The 14,563-nt window shown below is 42.8% G+C and overlaps 1 protein-coding gene across 4 annotated transcripts in view; it reads right to left on the bottom strand.

Annotated features, from left to right (window-relative positions):
• Window positions 1–14,563, bottom strand: part of LOC118382087 (estrogen-related receptor gamma-like) — a 388,793-nt gene that overhangs the window by 121,524 nt on the left and 252,706 nt on the right. The window lies entirely within an intron of this gene.

The raw sequence follows: 14,563 nt of genomic DNA, 5'->3' as shown, positions 1-14,563 counted from the left end.
AGAAGTTTCAAAAGGAACCACACACACACTCATGAACGCACCCCCCAAACACACACCTTTCTCTACCTTTCTACTAATGGTTGATTAAAAAAATGAACCCACACACACTACTCTTCCCCCCAGAATATAGACGGGGGTCTTAGTAAGATGTCACATTAGTGACATGGTGAGTTTCTAGCGTAGACAGAGAAATGTCAAGGCCCACGACATAGAGCTGTTGTCAGCTTCCACTGCTAATGAGCTGTAACCAGATACACTCACTCACTCACACACACACACACACAAACACACCTACAGTGCCTTGAAAAAGTATTCATCCCCCTTGGCGTTTTTCCTATTCTGTTGCATTACAACCTCTAATTTAAATATATTTTTGGATTTCATGTAAAGGACATAGACAAAATTGGTGAAGTGAGATGAAAAAAATAACTAAAAAAATGATACATAATAAAAAATGGAAAAGTGATGTGTACATATGTATTCACCCCCTTTGCTATGAAGCCCCTAAATAAGATATGGTGCAACCAATTAACTTCAGAAGTCACAACATTTGTTAAATAAAGTTCACCTGTGTGCAATCTAAGTGTCACATGATCTGTCACATGATCTCAGTATATATACACCTGTTCTGAAAGGCCCCAGAGTCTGCAACACCACTAATCAAGGGGGACCACAAAGCAAGCGGCACCATGATGGCCAAGGAGCTCTCCAAACAGGTCAGGGATGAAGTTGTGGAGAAGAAGTACAAATTAGGGTTGGGTTATAAAAAAATATCTGAAACTTTGAACATCCCACGGAGCACCATTAAATTCATTATTAAAGAATGGAAAGGATAGGGCACCACAACAAACCTGCCAAGAGAGGACTGCCCACCAAAACTCACGGGCCAGGCAAGGAGGGCATTAATCAGAGAGGTAACCAAAGAGACCAAAGATAAACCTGAAGGAGCTGCAAAGCTCCACAGCGGAGATTGTCCATAGGACCACCTTAAGCCGTACACTCCACTGAGCTGGGCTTTACGGAAGAGTGGCCAGAAAAAAACATTGCTGTTTGCCAAAAGGCCTGTGGGAGACTCCCCAAACATATGGAAGAAGGTACTCTGGTCAGATGAGACTAAAATTGAGCTTTTTGGCCATCTAGGAAAATGCTATGTCTGGCGCAAACCCAACACCTCTCATCACCCCGAGAATACCATCCCCACAGTGAAGCATGGTGGTGGCAGCATCATGCTGTGGGATGTTTTTCATCAGCAGGGACTGGGAAACTGGTCAGAATTGAAGGAATGATGGATAGCGCTAAATACAGGGAAATTCTTGAGGGAAACCTGTTTCAGTCTTCCAGAGATTTGACTGGGACGGAGGTTGACCTTCCAGCAGGACAATGACCCTAAGCATACTGCTAAAGAAACACCCGGGTGGTTTAATGGAAACATTTAAATGTCTTGGAATAGCCTAGTCAAAGCCCAGACCTCAATCCAATTGATAATCTGTGGTATGACCAGCGGAACCCATCCAACTTGAAGGAGCTGGAGCAGTTTTGTCTTGAAGAATGTGCAAAAATCCCAGTGGCTAGATGTGCCAAGCTTATAGAGACAAACCCCAAGAGACTTGCAGCTGTAATTGCTGCAAAAGGTGGCTCAACAAAGTATTGACTTTGGGAGGGTGAACAGTTATACACGTTTTTCTGTTTTTCTGTCTTATTTCTTGTTTGTTTCACAATAAAACATATTTTGCATCTTCAAAGTGGTAGGCATGTTGTGTAAATCAAATGATACAACCCCCCCAAAAATCTATATAAATTCCAGGTTGTAAGACAACAAAATAGGAAAAATGCCAAAGGGGGTGAATACTTTCGCAAGCTACTGTATAATGAAAAACATGCACGTTGCAGGCTGACATGTATGGTTTGATGGTTTTCACATACTGTATGGTCAGCTACAGGACTGTAACACATTTATAGGTGTCCTAACTGAGAGAGAGAGCTATATATATTTATATATATATATATATATATATATATATATATATATATATATATATATATATATATATATATATATATATAGAGAGAGAGAGAGAGAGAGGAGTGGGATTGAAGGAGAGAGGGAGGGCTAAGGGGAATTGGAGGAGGAGAGAAACGGAGGAGAGGAGTGAAACCCATAGGAGGAGGGACAGAGAGGAGATTCATTTCATCATGTCATAAATCTGCGCCTGATTACAAGACACTTAGGGTTTTAATTAAGGAAGCAGACAGATAGGCCTATTGTCTGACTTGAGTGTTCACTTCCTTTTAAATGATCCTCTTCTCTTGGGCCTTTACTAGAAACCCACAGATGACCATGAAGACATTACAAGACTTGTTGAGGATTTCATAGCGGTGGTAGAATCCCTTCTGGCATCTAGCAAATTTATAGGGAAGTAGAGGGACAGAGAGAGGGAGGGAAGAAGGAGGGGTAGAGGGAGAGGGAAGGAGAGATAAAGGGGGGAAATGTAGAAGGAGAGGGATGGAGAGAGGGAGGGAAGAAGGAGGGGTAGAGGGAGAGGGAAGGAGAGATAAAGGGGGGAAATGTAGAGGGAGAGGGATTGAGAGAGGGAGGGGGACTCTTACTCTCACAGTCCATTAATACAAAGGTGGAGTGGAAGAGGGAAGAAGAATAGCGATAGATGACTAGGAGAGGAGAGATAGATGACTAGGAGACGAGGAGATGAGGGGAGATAGATTTTTTTATTTTTTATTTCCTCTTTATTTAACCAGGTAGGCTAGTTGAGAACACGTTCTCATTTACAACTGTGACCTGGCCAAGATAAAGCAAAGCAGTTCAACACATACAACAACACAGAGTTACACATGATATAAACAAACATACAGTCAATAATACAGTAGAAAAAAGTCTATATATATTGTGTGCAAATGAGGTAAGATAAGGGAGGTAAGGCAATAAATAGGCCATGGTGAGGAAGTAATTACAATATAGCAATTAAACACTGGAATGGAAGATGTGCAGAAGATGAATGTGCAAGTAGAGATACTGGGGTGCAAAGGAGCAAGATAAATAAATAAATACAGTATGCGGATGAGGTAAATAAATACAGTATGGGGATGAGGTAGTTGGATGGGCTATTTACAGATGGGATCTGCATCTGTGAGATGCTCTAACAGCTGGTGCTTAAAGCTAGTGAGGGAGATACGTGTCTCCAGCTTCAGTGATTTTTGAAGTTCGTTCCAGTCATTGGCAGGAGAGAACTGGAAGGAAAGGTGGCCAAAGTAGGAATTGGCTTTGGGGGATGACCAGTGAGATATACCTGCTCCTGCTGGAGCATGTGCTACGGGTGGTTGCTGCTATGGTGACCAGTGAGCTGAGATAAGGTGGGGCTTTACCTAGCAGAGACTTGTAGATGACCTGGAGCCAGTGGGTTTGGCGACGAGTATGAAGTGAGGGCCAGCCCAAGAGATTGTACAGGTCGCAGTGGTGGGTAGTGTATGGGGCTTTGGTGACAAAACCGATGGCACTGTGATAAACAGCATCCAATTTGTTGAGTAGAGTGTTGGAGGCTATTTTTTAAATGACATCGCCGAAGTTGAGGATCGGTAGGATAGTCTTTTTTACGAGGATATGTTTGGCAGCATGAGTGAAGGATGCTTTTTTGCGAAATAGGAAGCCGATTCTAGATATTATTTTGGATTGGAGATGTTTAATGTGAGTCTGGAAGGAGAGTTTACAGTCTAACCAGACACCTTGGTATCTGTAGTTGTCCACATATTCTAAGTCAGAACCTTCCAGAGTAGTGATGCTGGACGGGCGGGCAGGTGCGGGCAGCAATCGGCTGAAGAGCATGCATTTAGTTTTACTTGCATTTAATAGCAGTTGGAAGCCACAGAAGGAGAGTTGTACGGCATTGAAGCTCATCTGGAGGTTAGTTAACACAGTGTTCAAAGAAGGTCCTGAAGTATACAGAAGTATACAGATGACTTGGAGAGACGAGAAGATGTGGAGAGAAGGGGTGAGATGGATATATTCAATCCCAGTCTTCTGTCCCCACATGCTTCAAGATGGCCACCATTGTTCCTGTGCCCAAGAAACTAAATGACTATCACCCCGTAGCACTCACTTCTGTCATCATGAAGTGCTTTGAAAGGCTAGGGATCATATCACCGCTACCTTACCTGACACCCTAGACCCACTTCAATTTGCTTACCACCCCTATAGATCCACAGACGATGCAATTGCTATCGCACTGCACACTGCCCTATCCCATCTGGACAAGAGGAATCCCTATGTAAGAATGCTGTTCATTGACTATAGCTCAGCATTCAACACCATAGTACCCTCCAAGATCATCTTTAAGCTGGAGGCCCTGGGTCTGAACCCCGCCCTGTGCAACTGGGTCCTGGACTTCCTGGTGGGTTGCCCCCAGGTGGTGAAGGTAGGAAAAAACACCTCCACTTCGCTGATACTCAACACTGGGACCACAAGGAACAGGGCCTGTTCACCCTGCTATCATCCAGAAGGTGAGGTCAGTACAAGTGCATCAACGCTGGGACCGAGAGACTGAAAAACAGCTTCTATCTCTAGGTCATCCGACTGTTAAATTCTGTTAAATAGCTATCACTAGCACATTAGAGGCTGCTGCCCTATATAGTGCATATAGACTTGGAATCACTGGCCACTTTAATAATGGAACACTGGTCAGTTTAATAATGTTTACATTTTTTGCATTGTTCGTATTGTCATGATACTGTAATTTGTACTTTGATACCGATAGTTTCGTACCACGATACTCACGATACCCGATAACATCATGATACTCGACAACATCACGATACTCGACAACATCACGATACCCGATAACATCATGATACTCGAAAACATCACAATACTCGATACCATCATGATACTCGATAACATCACGATACTCGACAACATCACGATACTCAATAACATCACGATACTCGATAACATCACGATACTCGACAACATCACGATACTCAATAACATCACGATACTCGATAACATAACATCACGATACTCGACAACATCACAATACTCGACAACATCGCGATATTCGATAACATCATGATACTCGATAACATCGCGATACTCGACAACATCACGATACTCAATAACATCACGATAACATCATGATACCCGATAACATCATGATACTCGACAACATCACGATACTCGATACCATCATGATACTCAATAACATCACGATACTCGATACCATCACGATACTCGATAACATCACGATACTCGACAACATCACGATACTCGATAACATCACGATAACATCACGATACTCGATACCATCATGATACTCGATAACATCACAATACTCGATAACATCACGATACTCGATACCATCATGATACTCGATAACATCACGATACTCGATAACATCATGATACTCGATAACATCACGATGCTCGATACCATCACGATACTCGATACCATCACGATACTCGATACCATCACGATACTCGATACCATCATGATACTCGATAACATCATGATACTCGATAACACCACGATGCTCGATACCATCACGATACTCGATACCATCAGGAGAATCGATACCATCACGATACTCGATACCATGACGATACTCGATACCATCACGATACTCGATAACATCATGATACTCGATAACATCACGATGCTCGATAACATCATGATACTCGATAACATCATGATACCCGATAACATCATGATACTCGATAACATCATGATACTCGATACCATCATGATACTCGATAACATCATGATACTCGATAACATCACGATGCTCGATACCATCACGATACTCGATAACATCACGATACTCGATACCATCACGATACTCGATACCATCACGATACTCGATACCATCACGATACTCGATACCATCACGATACTCGATACCATCACGATACTCGATACCATCACGATACTCGATACCATCACGATACTCGATACCATCACGATACTCGATACCATCACGATACTCGATACCATCACGATACCACAAAAACAACAAAAAGGAGGCATATTAGCCAAAGTCACAGAATGGCACTGTTTCCAGACAGATTAACTCAGCTACTGCTCTGTTCAATCGTTGGCCATCTTTTGAGTTCAATGGCATTACATTTGAAAAATGTTATGTACATTTATTGGATAGCCATGTATGCATGAATTAATCAATTATACAATCATACAATTAATTTGACTTTTTTTTTACCAATCTAAGTACAAAACAACATAACGGTAATCATTTAGTTGAATGGTAAATCTCAATTGATAAACTGGGCAAATCAAGATGTACTGCACACGGTCCTTCTGTAGCTCAGTTGGTAGAGCATGGCGCTTGTAACGCCAGGGTAGTGGGTTCGATTCCCGGGACCACCCATACGTACGCTTTGGATAAAAGCGTCTGCTAAATGGCATTTATTATTATATTATGTAGCCGAGTTCTATTCACAATACAGGTGAATGGAAATGATTCAATAGGAGTGTCTGCATGCACTGAGTTATTGAGCTTGTTTTAGCACATTTCATGGGGCTACAGATGACAAACAATTCCTTCCATTTCGGATTTATTCTATTGGAAACGGCTAGGAAAACATTATTTTATTGTACTGATCAACAGCATTTGCATAAAAGCAATCTCTTACTTTATTAAAAGAGTGAACCATCTCTTTAAGAAAGTAATGACATCATTAAAGAGGTATTCACATGAACATTGTAGTCATTTAGTCTCTTATCCAGAGCAACTGGATTCATCTGAGATAGCTAGGTGGGACAACCATATATCACAGTCATAGGAAGTCATTTTTTCCTCAATAACTTAGTCAGTAGAGTCAGAGCTAGAGGAGCAAAAGCTGATCAATTTGATTTTGACTTTGACTTTGGAATCTAGTGGAAACCAGATGAGAGGCGAGGGAGGTGAAGAAGTCAATGCGTTTTTGGTGGTGAGAGAGACAAAGTGAATTAATAATGTGAGGGAAAAAAGTATTTGATACCCTGCTGATTTTGTGCGTTTTCCCACTGACAAAGAAATGATCAGTCTATAATTTGAATGGTTTATTTGAACAGTGAGAGACAGAACAACAACAACACAATCCAGAAAAACACATGTCAAAAAATGTTATAAATTGCTAAGTATTTGACCCCTCTGCAAAACATGACCTAGTACTTGGTGGCACAACCCTTTGTTGGCAATCACAGAGGTCAGACGTTTCTTGTAGTTGGCCACCAGGTTTGCACACATCTCAGGAGGGATTTTGTCCCACTCCTCTTTGCAGATCTTCTCCAAGTCATTAAGGTTTCGAGGCTGACGTTTGGCAACTCAAACCTTCAGCTCCCTCCACAGATTTTCTATGGGATAAAGGTCTGGAGACTGGCTAGGCCACTCCAGCACCTTAATGTGCTTCTTCTTGAGCCACTCCTTTGTTGCCTTGGCCGTGTGTTTTGGGTCGTTGTCATGCTGGAATACCCATCCACGACCCATTTTCAATGCCCTGGCTGAAGGAAGGAGGTTCTCACCCAAGATTTGACGGCACATGGTCCATCGTCCCTTTGATGAGGTGAAGTTGTCCTTTCCCCTTAGCAGAAAAACACCCCCAAAGCATAATGTTTCCACCTCTATGTTTGACGGTGGGGATGGTGTTCTTGGGGTCATAGGCAGCATTCCAGCATTCCTCCTCGTCCAAACATGGCGAGTTGAGTTGATGCCAAAGAGCTCCATTTTGGTCTCATCTGACCACAACACTTTCACCCAGTTGTCCTCTGAATCATTCAGATGTTCATTGGCAAACTTCAGACGGGCATGTATATGTGCTTTCTTGAGCAGGGGGACCTTGCGGGCACTGCAGGATTTCAGTCCTTCACAGCGTAGTGTGTTACCAATTGTTTTCTTGGTGACTATGGTCCCAGCTGCCTTGAGATCATTGAAAAGATCCTCCCGTGTAGTTCTTGGCGGATTCCTCACCGTTCTCATGATCATTGCAACTCCACAAGGTGGGATCTTGCATGGAGCCCCAGGCCGAGGGAGATTGACAGTTCTTTTGTGTTTCTTCCATTTGCGAATAATCGCACCAACTGTTGTCACCTTCTCACCAAGCTGCTTGGCGATGGTCTTGTAGCCCATTCCAGCCATGGAGAGCTCTTTGGTCTTGGCCATGGTGGAGAGTTTGGAATCTGATTGATTGATTGCTTCTGTGGACAGGTGTCTTTTATACAGGTAACAAACTGAGATTAGGAGCACTCCCTTTAATATTGTGCTGTATAAAAGACACCTGGGAGCCAGAAATCTTTCTGATTGAGAGGGGGTCAAATACTTATTTCCCTCATTAAAATGCAAATCAATTTATAACATTTTTGACATGCGTTTTTCTGGATTTTTTTGTTGTTATTCTGTCTCTCACTGTTCAAATAAACCTATCATTAAAATTATAGACTGATCATTTCTTTGTCAGTGGGCAAACGCACAAAATCAGCAGGGGATCAAATACTTTTTCCCCTCACTGTAGATATCAGCATATTTTGCAATCTGGTTTCAGCTGTAAGCGAACAAGGGAAGTTAGCTGGCAATTAAACCTGGCAGCTACCGGCTATGTCTAGCATTGTAAAAGTGTTCTAGCCTGTAAGGACAGCTCTAGCAATGACTAAGTAGAGCAGGAACTCTGCTCTTCACACAATCAAGGAGCTATGCTGATACAGACTTGGTCCTTTCAATCATGTGAGACACATTTGACAGAAGTACCGAATGTAACAGAAATTCTAGTAGGATGTATGGGTATACTGTGCAACACTAGTGTGTGTGTGTGTTTGTGAACGTAGGGCCCAGAATATCGGAGCATCGCTTTGAACGTGCAGGGAAAGATTTCCGCTGGCGTTTGGATTGCCCTCAGACAGGGATTTGCATTCTGGGAAAATGTGCTGACCAGCGGAGAGACAACAGACGTGAGAGACTTAGCAAACACGCTAAGCTGAAGAGAGAGAATGAATTAGTGTGTGTGTGTGTGTGTGTGTGTGTGTGTGTGTGTGTGTGTGTGTGTGTGTGTGTGTGTGTGTGTGTGTGTGTGTGTGTGTGTGTGTGTGTGTGTGTGTGTGTGTGTGTGTGTGTGTGTGTGTGTGTGTGTGTGTGTGTGTGTGTGTGTGTGTGTGGGATGTACATGTATGTGCGAATACAGATGACACACTGAATTGACTGCTCCTACCCTTGATTCGATCAGATAAGAATCACTTCAGAAACAAGACCAACAAGTGTTTTCCATCTCTGGCATACCGTATAATGTACTGTAGGTACATCCGTGCCACACCAACATACTGGATTGAACTATTCCCTTCTCTGTCAATAGAAGCCTCTTAGAGGAAGAGGAGGAAGTTGGAAAGAGAGACAGTTAGATGAAAAGAGAGAGTGTGTGTGTGTGTGTGTGTGTGTGTGTGTGTGTGTGTGTGTGTGTGTGTGTGTGTGTGTGTGTGTGTGTGTGTGTGTGTGTGTGTGTGTGTGTGTGTGTGTGTGTGTGTGTGTGTGTGACAGCAGAAGAGCTGACAGAACAGGTACAGAGAGGGGTCGTGTCATCAAGCGGTCAAGAGACTCTGAACTCCAAGTGGGCTAGCACACAGGGGGCTGGGATGGAGTGATGAAGGAGGGATGGGTGGAGAGGTGCATGAACATCAGCAGATATATTATCATGTATGAAATTAACACTATACTGTTAAACTATAGTATATAGTTACTGTTAAACTATAGTATGTATTTACTGTTAAACTATAGTATATAGTTACTGTTAAACTATAGTATGTATTTACTGTTAAACTATAGTAAATATTTACGGTTATACTACAGTATACATTTACTGTTAAAATATAGTATATATTTACTGTTAAACTATAGTGAATATTTACTGTTACACTACACTCACTATATACTTACTGTTAAAGTATAGTGTATATATTCTGTTACACTAGAGTGTATATTTACTGTTACACTACACTATATACTTACTGTTAAAATATAGTGTATATTTACTGTTACACTATAGTATATATATACTGTTACACTAGAGTGTATATTTACTGTTAAAATATAGTGTATATTTACTGTTAAACTAGAGTATATATTTACTGTTACAGTATAGTGTATATTTACTCTTACAGTAGAGTGTATATGTACTGTTACAGTAGAGTGTATATATTCTGTTACAGTAGAGTGTATATTTACTGTTACAGTATAGTGTATATTTACTGTTAAAATATAGTGTATATTTACTGTTACACTACAGTATATATTTACTGTTACACTACAGTATATGTTTACTGTTACACTAGAGTGTATATTTACTGTTGCACTATAGTATATATTTACTGTTACACTATAGTATATATTTACTGTTACACTAGAGTGTATATTTACTGTTACAGTAGAGTGTATATATTCTGTTACAATAGAGTGTATATTTACTGTTACAGTATAGTGTATATTTCTTACATGATAAGAATTTGATTAAAAAAATATTTCACCTGTTGTAATAGCCAGGTATATTATCTGATTAATGTGGTATTTAGTTTCCTGACACAAGAACAAGCCATTGTATCAGAAAATATCATTGAGTATCACAAATTGCCGTCTGTAAGGCCTCCGGAATGAAGCAGTGCTTGAAGCGTCATCACAGACCTGGGTCCGATCCCAGGCTGTGTCACAACCGGCCTTGACCGAGAGTCCCATAGGGCGGCTCACAATTGGCCGAGCGTCGTCTGGGTAAGGGGAGGTTTTGGCTGGGAGGCTTTACTTGGCTCATCACGATTTAGCGACTCCTTGTGGCAGGCTGGGAGCCTGCAGGCTGACCTCAGTTGTCAGTTGAACGGTTTATCCTCCAACACATTGATGCAGCATTGATTGTGGGTCATGTTTCGGAGGACGCATTACTCGACCTTCGCCTCCCGAGCCCGTTGGGGAGTTGCAGCGACGAGACAAGATCGAATTAAATACAAAAAAATAAATAATTTGCTGTCTGTCTAGATTTTGCAGTAAAAAAAATGTCATAGTTGCTGCTTTTTTCGTTTATTGAGCAGCATACATACAATATTTGATCAAATATTATATCAGTATTTAAGAGTTGATTTACTAATGACCTACCCCTGTTATTCCTTTCTCGCTTATTGCTGCTCTCTTCCTCCCTTTCTCATGTGTATGCACACAAACGCACACACACACACGCACACACACACACACACACACACACACACACACACACACACACACACACACACACACACACACACACACACACACACACACACACACACACACACACACACACACACACACACACACACACACACACACACACACACACACACACACACACGCCACAGTGTGCGCTCACTTCATAAAGACCCTTCTAACTACCTCATTTATTTCCCACCAAATTAACTCACTCTCACTCCTGATTAATGATTTAATCTAAATGAATCAAATTAAAAATTATATTTCCAAAGCCCACAAAAAGAGGAAAAAGATGAGGGAGAAAGAGACCATTCCCTCTTAACAAATGAGCCTTCAAATAATAAAGGATGACCAGGAGAAGAGGAGAGGGGGAGGAGAGGAGGAGGAGAGGAGAAGGGGGCAGTAATGAAATGGGAATGGCCAGGTAAAGAGAGAGGGGGAGGAAGACAGAGAGAGAAGAGAGGTAGGGAGAGAGAGAAAAAAGGAGGAGAAAAATAGAGATTGAGGAAGCTGGATGAGAGTGGGATATGTGATTGGGCAGGTAGAGAGAGAGAGAGGGGAGGCGCAGAAGAGAGAGAAATTGAGAAACAGCAAAAATAAGTAGAAAAGAATAAGGGTTAGGGAAGGATGGGGTAAGTAGAGAGAGGATAGAGAGAGGAGGAGTGAGACAAAAGAAAGAGAGAGAACAAGAGAGATAAAGGAGAAGAGAAAGCTGGGTTGAATTCCTCTGAGGGTTCCTGTAATTATAGTGTCACTTTCACAAACTACACCTCCTCTCTCATCCCTGCATCCCTATTGCATTGTTCCCTTCCTTGCTTCATTTTTCATCCCCCTCTCCCTCCTCTCCTCCATCTTCCACTCTTCCCTGACAGGACATTACATTATATTATAGCCAGGTCAGCCTAGTTACCAAGGCTTTAGTTTAGCAGGCTAACACAGTCATGTGGATCAGTTAGCACATTGAAAGTCTCAGTAAGTCACTGAGTGAACTATAAAAAAGTCACCCATGTGAGTGAGAGGAGGAGGAGGAGGAGGAGGAGGAGGAGGAGGAGGAGGAGGAGGAGGAGGAGGAGGAGGAAGGACAGGGTAGGTGGATGTTGACTGATGTTGTTGTGTTGTGATATAATGTTTAAAATGTACACACACACACACACACACACACACACACACACACACACACACACACACACACACACACACACACACACACACACACACACACACACACACACACACACACACACGTACACACTCCTAGAAAAAAACTTCTATCTAGAGCCTAAAAGGGTTATTCAGCTGTCCCCATAGGAGAACATTTTGAAGAACCATCTTTGGTTCCAGGTAGAACCCTTTATACAGACGCTTCTACATGGAACCCACAATAGTTCTACCTGGAAGCAGAAAGGGTTCTCCTATGGGGACAGCTGAAGAACCCTTTAGGAAGGACAAGGACACGTAGGGCTGTCAGTTGTCCCGCTGGCTTAATAGACAGTGTGATGAAGGGGAATCATTCCCAGCGTGGGAATATTGCTGAGGACCAATATTTCGATCCAAGCTGATCCGATCACCATGGATTTTACCCTGGCCCAGCGCCGTTCCGTGTGTGTTCGGACAATTGAAGGATTGTGTGTGAAATGCCATTGACACATTTGTGCTTTTGTAGGAAAAACAACAAAGAGAGAGACACATGAGAAGAGACATGATTGATTTCAGATGACCGACACACACACACACACACACACACACTGTGTGTTTGTTTATGTGTGTGTGAGTGAGAGAGAGAGAGAGAGAGAGAGAGAGAGAGAGAGAGAGAGAGAGACTGACCAACAATCAAATACTTTACAGGCAAATGTATCCCTGTAACTCTACACCAGCAAAGCAAATGCTCTAATATAGCAACATCATGCATCTTCACCATCACATACTGCTATTAAGAATGTCTGCTACAACACAACTAGTGTTGTGTTGTTTTGTTGAATCTTTAATAATGGCATCGATAAAGTTCCCTATTCAAAGCTATTTTGAAACCTCCCTATCACACTCCACACTCCCACACACTCCCTCGGGAGAGAGGGAAGAAGATAGTTTTCCTCCATCCTTCTCTCCATCCCTCCCTCCCCTTCCCCTCTCTCCATCCCTCCCTCCCTCCCCTTTCCCTCTCTCCATCCATCTCTCGATCCCTCCCTCCCTCCCCTTCCCCTCTCTCCATCCTTCTCTCCATCCCTCCCTCCCTCCCCTTCCCCTCTCTCCATCCTTCTCTCCATCCCTCCCTCCCCTTCCCCTCCCTCCATCCTTCTCTCCATCGCTCCCTCCCTCCCCTTCCCCTCTCTCCATCCATCTCTCCATCCCTCCCTTCCTCCCCTTCCCCTCTCTCCATCCTTCTCTCCATCCATCCATCCCTCCCTCCCCTTACCCTCTCTCCATCCTTCTCTCCACCCCTCCCTCCCCTTCCCCTCTCTCCATCCTTCTCTCCATCCCTCCCTCCCCATCCCCTCTCTCCATCCTTCTTTCCATCCCTCCTTCCCTCTCCATCTTCACTCCTATAGTTGATGCAATAACAGAGCACCGTTCCTTTCAGGGCTGGGGGACTGATGGACAGTTAGATAGGCTTAGACAATGGCTCCTGTTTAAAACTATATATAATTCTACATATAGAATTATATAGAATTAGACAATGGTTTCTGTGGTATAAAGAGGTGATTAACCAAATCCAACCAAAATCAGACACACTTAAATGATCACAGCAGTGTTTACTGTCCTGGACTGAGATAATGTTCCTATGCTATGTGACGACAGAGAATGGAGGAGAGAGAAAGAGGGAGAGGGGATGAAAAGAGAGGTGTGTGTCTCTTCATGGGGAGTGGCAAGAGCTGAAATGAGAACAGATCAGTGGAGCGATGCCCTGGGCCGTGGGCAGGTGGCTGTGTGTGTGTGTGTGTGTGTGTGTGTGCGTGTGTGTGTGTGTGTGTGTGTGTGTGTGTGTGTGTGTGTGTGTGTGTGTGTGTGTGTGTGTGTGTGTGTGTGTGTGTGTGTGTGTGTGTGTGTGTGTGTGTGCGCTGCTTGCAACCATTAGATAGCAGGGGAGATGCTCCCTGTTCCCGTACTCAGACTTCACCTGGTGCTGTGTGTATGTATGTGTAGTCAGCCATCCATCCCAGTCCAACATACAAAGATACAGTGAGAAAGAAAAAAATGTTGCTAGTCAACAAAACATAACACTGTATTAATAGATATGTCTGGATGCGTGTATAGATATGTCTGGATGTGTGTATAGATATGTCTGGATGCGTGTATAGATGTCTGGATGCGTGTATAGATATGTCTGGATGCGTGTATAGATATGTCTGGATGTG

This window comes from Oncorhynchus keta, chromosome 29, assembly GCF_023373465.1.
Source record: "Oncorhynchus keta strain PuntledgeMale-10-30-2019 chromosome 29, Oket_V2, whole genome shotgun sequence".
In the NCBI taxonomy this organism is placed as follows: Eukaryota; Metazoa; Chordata; class Actinopteri; order Salmoniformes; family Salmonidae; genus Oncorhynchus; species Oncorhynchus keta.
Note: the sequence above shows the minus strand (reverse complement) of the source record. Positions and strands in the feature narration are given on the sequence as shown.